Source organism: Apaloderma vittatum, unplaced genomic scaffold (genome assembly GCF_000703405.1).
Source record: "Apaloderma vittatum isolate BGI_N311 unplaced genomic scaffold, ASM70340v1 scaffold5369, whole genome shotgun sequence".
Lineage (NCBI taxonomy): Eukaryota > Metazoa > Chordata > Aves > Trogoniformes > Trogonidae > Apaloderma > Apaloderma vittatum.
In genome coordinates this window covers 100591-112325 of record NW_009735901.1, presented here as the reverse complement: position 1 = coordinate 112325, position 11735 = coordinate 100591, and positions in this window count along the sequence as shown.

The following is an 11735-nucleotide window of genomic DNA, read 5'->3' as shown; positions in this document are numbered from 1 at the left end:
TCTGGGTGCTGGTGATGCTCTTGGTTTTTGCTCACTCGCTTTCCTTGTCTGCCCTGAAGACAAAGGGAATCTGTGAAGTGTTTTGTAATGGAAAAGCATGTGGGGAGGGCAGCCATGGGGCTGCAATCTGGCCGTGGTCAAGTGCATTTTCCAGGAAAGCTTTTGTGGGTGCGGGGGTGTTGTAGAGCATCTTTGCTCCTCTGCTGGCCTCAGCTCCTTCCCTGCCTCCAAACGGCTCTCTGTTAGCTGAGGGCCAGGAGGTGTAGGTTTTGCCAAAGGGGCTCAGGGCGCCTGTAGATGATGGGGCACAGACTGCCCATCAGCCAGGGCAAAACTGCCCTGGTGCTTCGCCCTTTAAATCCCAGCTCAGGGGGAGACAGTTCTGGGGCACCTTCAGGAAGGCCCTTGGGAAAAGGACTTTTCCAGAGTCCTTGAGTCTTGTATGAAAAGCCGGTGACTTTGAAGAAAAGTGAGGACATAGGTAGAAGAATGCTATTTACTTCAAACAGGAAAATGTACTTTGGAATAAAAATGAGATTCTACTTGCCACTCTTCATCCATGTTGAGAGCCAAATTTGTGCCGAGTGCCAGACGCAGGCACACACGTCTGCCCCATGCCGTGGCGCAGCTCGTCTGTCACTCAGGTGCAAGACGTTCAGACCCAGATCTGAGCCTTCTGCTACCCTGTCAGACCAAAATAACCACGTTGTGTGGACTTTCAGAGACATGGCGGGGATGTGGGCATAACTCTGGGCTGCCGGCATTTAATTTCTTTCCTTTGACCCTCTGTCCCTTTTATGTTGCTTGTGTGGGAGGCTGTGCAGTGGCTGAGCCATGGCAGGTGCTGACAGGTTTTGAGCTCTCCTCTGCTGATGCCTTCAGAGGACAAAGAACAAATGATCCAGTGAGATAGCAGAAGATGGGCTGGCTCTTCTTGCCGGCTCTAGAGGCTGTGAAAACTCCCATTACTCCGTTATCAAGAAGGCTCCATTGCTGATGTGTCTGAGCCAGCCCGTTGAGTGGAGACTGCACAGGAAATGAATTTTTTTATTCTTGACAAGAAGTCAAGGAAGAATAGCTTCTCAAGGGAAAATATTCTTCCTGGCAGGAACAATTGGGGGCTTGGGGTAGGGAAGGCAGTTGCCTTTGGACCAGAAAACCCTGTATTTGAACCTGAGCTTCTTCCCCCTGATTTTTCTCCGTGGATATGAAAAAAATCAGGTGTTGATTTGCAAAGCAACTGAATAACTGTATATTGTTGTAACCTCTCAAATAAGCAGGCACTTCCACTGCAAGACGAGACTGTAGAAGGGAGAAGTAATGGGAAGGTTTAGAAAAGGTGATGCCTTTTCTTATTCAGCAGAGTATCTCTGTAGAGGGAAGCATGCAAGCACTTACTCAAAGACTCCCTGACACATTAAATACCTGGAGTGAGGCCTTTTTAGACAGGCTGTTGTGCAGTACGTCTTTGAAATGACCCTCGTGGGTTTTGCCCTCCCTGTCCAGCAATAAAGTAATTCTCAGGACTAATGGTAAAAATTCTGCAAGGCGTGAATTCCCAACTTAAATAGATTTACGGTAAGTTAATAGATTTTCCAGCGTATCTCTCACAACCTACTTTTGGTAGCAGCATTTTAACATGCACAGTAATTGAAAAAATAGTCAGGTGATAGGATTTACAATCTTCTCTGACCTGTTTCTCATGCCTAAGAAAGGCTCTACAATAAACATAACATTTGCAGTAAGGATATACCTTGTGTGGAAGTATTCAGACGGGAGGTGTCTCTGGGTGGTAACTTTATTTGGAAAAATAGATTCCAGAGTTATGAGATGTTGATGCTTAGCAAATGCCACCAAGAGGGTCACATACATGCCACGAGTTGCAGAATAGATGAGCTGGAACATTGTAGTGATGAAGGTGGATTTTCAACTTTGTTAGATAATATATTCTGTGTTGGTTTGCACATGCAGCCTTTGAAATATGTGGTCTTTAATTTGAGAGGATTACAATGAAAGTTTCCTTTGCAGAAAGTGTTTTTTCTTCAAGCGTATTTGTCCTTGTTCCTTTTGTTATCATTATTTATAAATAAAAAGTTATATTGATCTGGAGATTACACGTGAAACCATGTCTGAGCAGTGGTTGCTCTATTACTGAGAAAACCAGCTGCCATAAAACTTTTTGGTAAATTTATTGATCGATACTCTCTGTGGTTTTCTTTAGAAAAAGAACAAGCTGAATTTTAATTTACTGGGAACACGGCTGAACACGTGGCCTCCCCGTTCAGCAAGGGCTTTAAGCCTGTGAGGAACTTTCAAGAGATGAATAGTGCCATTACTTTGCAGAAGATTATTCATGTTCTTGAAGCAAAGCCCGTCTGGAGCGGGCAGTGGGGCCTCGGATCGATTTCTGGCAGCAGTGGCTGTGAGCCTTGCTCTTGAAAGCCAAATTATCATCTTGCACTCATTACAATGACTGCCTCGCTCTTACGGGGGGAGTAAGGAGACAGTAAAACATCTTCCTTTTAAAATGAGTGTTAATCAAAACGGGGCTTTGAGCCAAGGTAGGTGGGATGCAGGAACCACCTGGGATGCTGGGAATGGCCAAGCCATGTGCTCAAGCTGGTGCCACCGGGATGTGATGTGTCATCTTCTGGTTCTTCCCTGGGCAGATGATGCCCATGCATCAACTTAAAAAACCCAAACTGAACCCAAACAACAAATAAACAGTCCTCCACCTCCCTGCTTCCAAACCCACAAAAAAACCTCAAACCAATAAACTCCACCAAGCTACCCTCTCCCACAAACAAATAAAAATACCTCCTCAGCAAAAACACCTGGTGTTTTGGGGAACTCTGCTGAAGGTACCACAGAGGGAGGAAGGAAAAAAGAATTGAGTCCAGTTTTTGGAAAGCGCTAAGTCTGGAACCTGAGGCTGTGGGTAGGTCCTCTTTTTTTTTTTTTGTGGATGGAGACAGTGCTGGGTGTTTGTGTGTCTGGGGTGTCCTGAGCCCTGTTGCAGTGCTGCTGGTGTGGATGTGTCCCCAAGGTATCCTGGGGAGGATGGAGGTTTGGGTACCCTGCTCTGTGTTGAGCAGCGCGCTGCTGACATACTCTGTGTGTGCTCAGCGAGTCGGATGCTGCCAGGGAGCGTCGGAGGGGCTGATTGTGCGTGTGCAACTGAGATGATAACCCACGGTTTTGTTTCTGTGTTGGAAGCCCCCATCCTTCTCTGAGGTGTCTTGAGACAAAATCAGCTTTAAAATCACTAAATTGTTTTGAAAGCTTGAGCACTGTTCTGTGTCTTGGAAGCAGATGCTCCTTAGGGGAAGACACTGATGCTTCCCGAGTTCTGCCAGCACAGGTATAAGCTGAAATCGGAAATAAAGAGGCTGGGAAAAACCATCAACAGGTGCCCTTAAATAAGTGCAAGCCCTTTGTATTACTATAGGGTTCAAGAACTGATCTTCCCCATTTGCTTTTCATCAGACAGTTGAGATAACTTTAGAGAGAATTTGGCCAGGGGAGATTATAGAGAAAGGAATTTGCTTCTTAAATAAATAATCTGCTCTCCATTGTTCGAGACTTAACAGACTGATAAAAGCCTGCTGGAATGAAAGGGAGCCTGGAAAGCCCGTCTTAGATCTGCCTTGCTCTAAAGTTACTGAGACCAATGCACTTCCAAAGACTTTTTTTTCAAATTTTTGAGTACAAGCTCAACTTGACCTCATGGCTTGCTTCATCTTCATTTATTCTGATGAATAAAGGAATTTGCTAGGCATGCATTTTTTCGGAGATTGCTTGTAACATTTAGTTTAAAGTAGGTGAAGGAACTACACAAACTGATGTCCTGGTCTTTAGAAATGCTTGGCTTGTAAATTTGGGAGGGAGTGTATGAAACCACTTGCCCTATGTTTGAAATGTGGATTGTTGTTCATCTTTTAAGAGGCGTGATGCTTGTCTGGTATCTTTATAACACCATTAGCTGGATGTTGGAGCCTCCAATTAATAGAAGATGTCTGGAGGAAAATATGTGCTGGTTTCCGAGTGCCTCCTTTCTTTTTGGGAAGTGCACTTTGTGTTTAAAAATCAAAATAAACCCAGATGCGGCTCTGCAGTGGTAAAACGCCTAGGTCTATGGTATCTCTGTCTGCTCAGTCACCCAGGGCGGAGATGCCCCTTTCCCAGGATTTTTGCAGCTATTCCTGCGGCGCTGGGATGTGCTCCCTGGCTGGGCAGCTGGCTCCAAATAAGAGTTGTAGATGGAGACCCTTGTCTCTGCAGCAAATTGGAGGGCTAAGAAAGACTAGAAGCAAAGAGTGTAAATATTTGGGTTTAAAAAAAATGGTGAAGGTGAAAGTTCCCCAGTGATATGACATTAGCTCTGGACATGTTATTGATATAATTATAACATAAAAAAGCCTGGTAGTGCTGTTTTCAGTGATTTATTTTCTGTTCTGTGGGATTGGTTTAATTAACTTTTCCCCTTCAGTTTTTTTAGAGAAAAATATGAAATATTTGGAATGTCCTGTATTTCTACACGTGGCTGAAAGGGAACTCCTCGTGTTGGCTGACCCCGAGCTCTGCCAGCTCCCCTCTGCCTTCCCACGAGGCCGGGCTTGAGGAGACCCCTCTGACCTCAGCGGTCTCTGCCCTGAACAGCAGCAGTTTGTTTGCTGCTCTCTCCTTTGCAAGCTCCCAGCCGTCAAAGAGCACTGGAGGAGGATACAACTACTCTTTCCTTTGCAGTAAATCACTTCTGCAGGAGCAGCATTCACCCCACACAAATGGTGGGTGCAGAGTTTGACGTTCCCCGAGCCAAAGGCTTCCCCCCGTTCTTGGGCACTCCTGCTTCCTGGCTGTGCCGTGCCAATTCCCAGTGGTCCTGCTGGCACGCTCATCCCTAAACCAGTGACCAGTGGTGGGGGAGCCTGGACTTGGACCCCAACCCATATGTGGGCTGTAGCACCAGGGTGGGGTCGTGGGGTGCATGAGGAGAGGTTCAGCTTTCTTTGCTCTGAGGGGTTACCAGCACAAGAGATATTTTTTAAAATTTTATTTTATTTTATTTTTTCTGTGGAAGCCTCTTATATCCCTCTGTCTCCTACATGTGCTCCCAGGGCTTGGTTTGAGCCTGCTTCTCTGGGCCCTTTGATTTTTTCTGGCCCCTTGGTTTTGATAGATGATTGTGTTCATCCACCACTCACACCAGCCCTGACTGTTCGCCTTTTTAACTTTGTCTTTATTAAATTTTCAGGAATCTCTTAAGCATTCACACATCTGTCATGGAATATTTCTTGGTGCTCAGGAAAACAAATTATACCATAGATATGCAAGCCATACTTAAACAAAAGCACCACAGCCACGTGAAGTACGAAGCCCCAGAAAAGATTTTACTGCAGAGTCATTCTTGAGAGGCACTTGCTGTGAGGTTTTTTTTTTTTTTGTTTTTTTTTTTAAATTTCACTTAGTGTATAGGTTGCCCACATTGAAATGGGTACTCCTAAGGGATCTCCAGGGATCTTTCAAGGCATCCTGGTACCCCTCAAAAGAAAAGCTGCTTGCTTGTGGTCTTCTCCAGCATCCCTGATCCTGGCTTTTGCTGTCATGAGATGCGGATGCCTGCACAGGGTAGGAGCACTGCCCTGGACTCCCTCCAGGTAGGGTCCAGTCCAGGCAAGGGGCTGGTGGCGGGTGGGGACCTGTGGGCACCAGCGTTCCTGTCATCTTGCTTCTGGACTTGTAGGAGCTTGTGTTGTTGGGCTCTGCTGTCTGCATTAACAAAGTCTTTATGCACAGGATATAAATAATAAATGGGTGAACCACAGTGTAACTAATTGCCTAAAAGTCGGACAGTTACCTAGAATATAACAGGAGTGCATTTTCAGGGCATTTTGAGTGGGTATAATGAGATGCCAGTATACAGTATTTTTATTAGAAGCTTGAGGGAGTGTACGCCAAAATGCCAGGGTGCTAGATAAGCGAAACAACTTAAAATAAATGGCTTTGGAGCTTGGTGTTTTGATAGGCAGAGATAATTGGGAGAAGACACTTCTCTGACAAGAGCCTAAAGATTTGGCTTTGGCTAGTGAGCAGCACTGGCTCTGCAAACTGGCTCCCGCAGGAGCGGGTGTGGTGGGCATGGAGCTGGAAGGAGCCCATCCTCGTGCAAAGATGAGTGAGACCTTTCCTTTCTTGCTCTGGTGGTGATGGGGCAAAGGTAGAAAGCACAAACCTCAACGGCTTAAAATTTAGAAGACAGAATACCCGAACTGTTCTAATTTTTATTACTAATACTTTGAAGCTAATCTCATAAGCTTCGGAGCTTGGGTCCATAATGTTTATGGTGACAATATTGTAAAAGTAATCTAAAAGGCTGTGTCATAGTTGGAAAAATCATTTCCTAAGCTCTAAACCCAAATGTGCTCAGAGAAACAAACCCTCTAAGAGCAGCAGTGGCACCATCTGATGGGTTTTGTAATGCCACAGACGAAAGTAATTATGCTGCTTAGAAGAGCTTTTGTCTCCAGATAATGTTGTTAAAAACTTGCAGTGTAGTGTGAATCATAACAACGGAACAAATCTGGAGTCTGCTCTTATTGCTGTCGGGGGAAAATCTCTTGGATTTTGTTTCCTTTCTGTTCAATATATTGCAAACCTTTTCCAAGTTTGTAAATAAATACTACCTGCTGTTTGAAAAATGACTTGCGGTTCATCTCCCCAGTAGTGCCTGTGGCAGCCAGGCCGTTATTGCAAACAGTTGTTTCTCTCTTGGTGAGCTCTTCTGTGTGTCTTTCAGGAACACAGGCTGTTGTAACGAGTCTGAAGTTGTCTGATACATTGGAGATATTAAAGAAGTATTTCCTTCTTTAGAGCTCACTCACATGGGGATGCCCACGGCTCTTTTCTCCACTCCGTTGCAGTACCGTGGCAATTGCTGTGTGAGAAAATGTTTTGTAAAGCTTACAACCTCAGAACTTTCAGCATTTCCTTGATGAACATTTGAATTCCCATCCATGAACACTGGTGGGTTTTTGAGGAGCTGAGCATTTTTGGCTTTTAGGTGCACAGAACTTTTAAAGGTTTGGAATTCCTGGGCCTGAAAAGGATGCAGTAATTGCAGTAGGATCGAGTTAATTAACCGATGAATTTTCCACCCCCCGTGGAGACCCATAGTTCTGCTTTGGGATGGAAACGATTCCTGCAGGCTGAGGGATTCCAGTGCCTGGTTCTCTCCCAATGTGATTTGTGTCCTGAGGGGTGAAAGGAGAGGAATTTGTATCAGTGGGTCATTTCACAGGCAGTAAATGAGGTTTTACCATGGGCAGAGAGGTGCCAGAGAGCAGGAAGAGCTGGGGCAGCTCAGCAGGAGAAGTCTGTCCAGGCTAGGGGCTCTTTGGCTCCTGCGGTTAGTGCTGTGCCTTGCACAGAGAGTTTGGTGCCAGGTCCTGTGAGTAGGAACCCTCTGGAGAAGGGGTTGGGCAGCAAACCCAGGGACAGGAGCAGGGGCATCAGAGCCTGAAAGAGGGACTTCAGCAAATCCACCGAGTTTCAGGAGCTGGTTCACTTGTCCTGGAGCAGTCTCCACCATCGATGAGATTTATTGAGGGAGAAGGGGGCACATTCATACCTAAAAGGCATTTAAAGTGCATTTTGGTATGTAGAGCTGATGAAATTTGAAAATAGTCGCATGTGCAGGACAGGGAAGCATTGCCTGCAATGCTGCAGCCTGGGACGATTCCAAGCAGCAGCATCCCGGGAAGGGTGCAGTGAATCATAAAATGCATCATCATCTGCAGAGAGAGAGAAATTCAGCCGGATGCCAGTGATCTGTGTTGGTCTCAAGGGATGTTTCTGCTGCACAGAAATCAGTTTCTTGTTTGTTTTACAGTTTGGGATAGTTCGTGAGAATTTGCTGCTCTGCCACAAAGCCCTGGAGGAGAATGGCCCTGAAACTTTTATGAGGAGGTAACAACGTGGTGGTGACACCATGACCATCCTTCCCTGACTGCCTCCTAGAAAATAAAACAAAAAGTCTTGTCTTTACTAGGTCTTGGTAGTGGAATAATAAACATTTTCCTCCACTGTGAAGGTGTGTCTTTCTGTGGTCAGTTTGACGAAGAGGAGGCTGAGGGGGGATCTCATCATGCTCTACAATTACTTGAAAGGACATTGTAGATAGGTTGGTGCTGGTCTCTTCTCTCAGGTAATTAGGGACAGAACCAGGGGGAATGGTTGCAAGTTGCAACAGGGCAAGTTTAGGCTGGACATTAGGAAGAAATTCTTCACAGAAAGAGTGGTCAGACGCTGGAATAGACTGCCTAGGGAGGTGGTTGAGTCGCCATCCCTGGATGTGTTCAAGTGTCGCTTAGATGGGGTGTTGGGGGATATGGTTTAGGGGTGAACTTGTAGTGTAGGGTCAGTGGTTGGACTTGATGATCCCAAGGGGCTTTTCCAACCTGAATTGTTCTATGATTCTATGATAAGGCTTTCAGTGTGGGGAAATGTTTGCCCAGTTTTTAAGAAAAGAATATTTTGCAAAGGTGCCAATGGGAGTTTGGATCTCAGCTCCTGATGGGCACTGGGAGAAGCCTTGGCGGGAGCTTTCTGGCTTAGAGACAGCTTTATGGTTGCATGGTGTGTATTCCTGGATATCAAGAAGTTTTATACCCTTGTCGTTAGTGTGCGGGGAGGTGTGTGGGTCACACAGTTCAGCCTCCACCCCACTTTGTTCTCTTACCAAGTGCATGGTGGAAGATGGGCTGCTGATGCAGCAAGTCTTGCCCTGCAGCTCCCTTGTCTTTGGTGTGCCTTTGCCAAAGAGGACTTGTGTGGTGTGCCGTGTGATGCATGGAGAAGGGCAGCTGTCCTTGTGAAAACTTGTGGTTGCTGCAGAATGAGAGCAGCACAGTAACAGGGGGGCAAGCACGAAGCCCATGGCGTGTCGTGGTGTCTGACCGCCGTGGTGGATCCTGCGTCCCCCTTCTCACACCTTCTACCCGTGGCCATGGTGCTGTGAGGAGGTGGCTGCAATGATAGCTCCTGTGGGTGCTGGTTTTTGGTGAGCTGGCACGGAGGTGCAGAGGGAGGAGAGACCTCCCGGTTCCTGGCAGCAGCCACACCTTTCCGAACAGGTGCTTGTGAAGCTGCACCCGCTGGGGTGAGTGATCAGGCTCTCTCTGTAGATGGCCCGGCTATGCAGCCCCTATTGGGTTGTGGCTCTTGGCTCTCTGCGGGGGAAGCCATGCGGGAATGGCTCGCTGGGCTCGCTCACACTGGCTCCTTGCCGTTCAGGCAACTGCATCGCATCATCTTTTAAATAAACTCATCAAGTCCCAGGCGTGGCTGGAGCCTCCTGCAGCCTGCGGGAGCAGCAGGTTAATCCGGAGCTCCTCTGGCCCTGGCATCGGCCCTTTTGAAGTAGCTGCAGCTCAGGAGTGAATGTGCCTTCTCAGGAAAGCTGGCACTTTTACTAAGCAGGAGACTTTTATTATATCTGAGCCGAGAACGCAGTCATTTCCTTCTCCTGCCAGTAATCCCCACTCAGGGCACTGTTACGCTCTTTTACAATTTATTTTCTTTTCTCTAATTGCCAGTGTGCAGTGGCTGTGCAGCTCTCCCTGGGCTGCATTCTGGGGAGCTTTTTGCACTTTGAAAACAGCTTAGTTATTCCCTCCTGGCCGCTGGAACTGGGCAGTAATTCCTCTCCGGGTGCTTCAGCAAGAGTCCTGCTGGAAAAATAAGTAATAGGCCGTGCTTTCAACTGGTGCCTGATAGCTGTCATCTAGAACAGAAGTTCAGCTGCTGGTTGTGTCCTTTGGGAGCCCTGATAAACTGCCCTGGGCAGAGGTGGTCAGCAGATGTACAGCAGCGGTGCAGCAGGTACGATGCTTTGCTGGTGATGGTGCTCTGGCTCTCGTCCTGCCCACGGTCCCTTTGTTTCACCCAGGCGTGGTGTGGCTTTTCCCATCCATCCTGCGGTACAGCATCATGTGCTCTGGGGGCTAAATCACTGCCAGGTTTTGTCCCTGTGCTGTCTGAAGTGAGTTTGGAGAACAATTCAGGTATGTGCTCAGCTCCCTTAGGTACCTGTGGATGAAATGTGCTTAAGAGCTCCCCAGGCAGGGCTGGCTTTGTGGCGTGGTGGCCGGCAGCAGCTCAGGCTGTCATCTCTCTGAGCCAGACTCGTGGATCAGGGCTCTTCAAATTTTAGTGCATGCAAAAGCGATTTTTTGATGTTCTTTTTTCTTCCTCTTTTTTAATTCCTACTAAGCACATAAAGAAATATTTTAAAAGCAAATGAATAACCGTGTGGAATGGTCGAGTTCTGCTGTGTGTGCCTAGTTACCGTGATGGGGATTTTAAAGCAGGAGCTCCACTGTGCTGGGTCGTACCTTTGCCTGCTGGAAGTTGGGTGCAAGTCTGATGTTTTGCTTTATCAGTACTGTTAAGGTATTTATTTACTATTAAGGTATTTACTCTGCTTCAGCTAGACCTGCAAACTGTCTGCCTTAAAAATATCCTTGAGATCAAGAAAAAAAAAAAAGAAAGGAAAGATTCAGTTGTCCTCCAGCATTAGAAGTTTCAATAATGCCATGTTACGAGCAGGGCAGATTTTACCAGCAGCAAATCCAAGCTGTGGGATTTTATGGGGGATCAGAAGCCTGTGCTGCTTCTGTAATTCAACGTCCCCTCCGTTTGCCCGGGAGGCTCACTCGTGGGAGCACAGGGGACTGACCCGCAAAGTTTCCTCCTCTTTGAAGTGCTCGGGGTCTGGCCATGGGTCACTTCTGCTGCTGGCAGCTAGGACTTTAATCTGGTTGCAGCCAGCCCTTTGCGAGGAATATTTCAGAATAAGCAACTACTCGGGGAGTTAGGTGTAGGAGATTTCGGATGTGTAAGACTTTTACAAAGTTGTATTATTTCTTGCAACTATTAACAGGGCAGCAGGAGGCTCCATATGCTTTTGTAGTCCCTGTTGTGCTCTCATCTATAATGTATATATGCAAAAGCTCCCAGGCACATAAAATCGACACTCTTAGCCAGTTATTATGATAAAAATTATGTGCATGTCATGACCTTTAAAGCAGTGGGACTGTGTGCATGCTCTTCTGATACGCTACTGTTTTCCATTCCATTCTGAAGCATTTCTCACTGTAGGAGGCTTGCATAGGGGCTTGGAATATTTTTCTAATCAGCGAAGAGTCTCTTGGCTCTGATGATAACTTGCAAAGCACAGAGGAGCGAGAAAAGGGAAGAGGGATGACTTTTTCTAAGGGAACTAACAGAGAAGAGGTTAAAGGCGAGTGGTGAGGCACAGCATGAAAATCCTGGCACCGTCTGCAGAGCTGTCAAAAAACCACTGGTCCCAAAAACTCTTTGTGCTCTTTGAGGCAAAAGCTATTCTGGTGCTCTTGAGGATAAGGAAGGAAAAAAAAAAGTTTTGTAATCCGTGTGCCCTATTTAAAGAGACTTTTTTTTTGTTTTAAAACTTTTAATAATGGCGCACCCAGGATTTGCTCTGCCTGCGCAGCCCGCCCGTTTACCCTGCGCTGTGTCAGGCCCGCCGTCGCGCTCTGCAGCGCTCTGCATGGGTGTGAGCAGCGAGATGCCTGCTGTCGAGGCGAGGGAGGCGCGGAGCGAGGGGCTCTGTGCCCCTGCACCACTGCGTCCCTCAGTCCGCGCTGCTGGGAAGCATCGCTGGCGTCTGGGAGCGCAGATGGTTGCTCTGAGCTCGC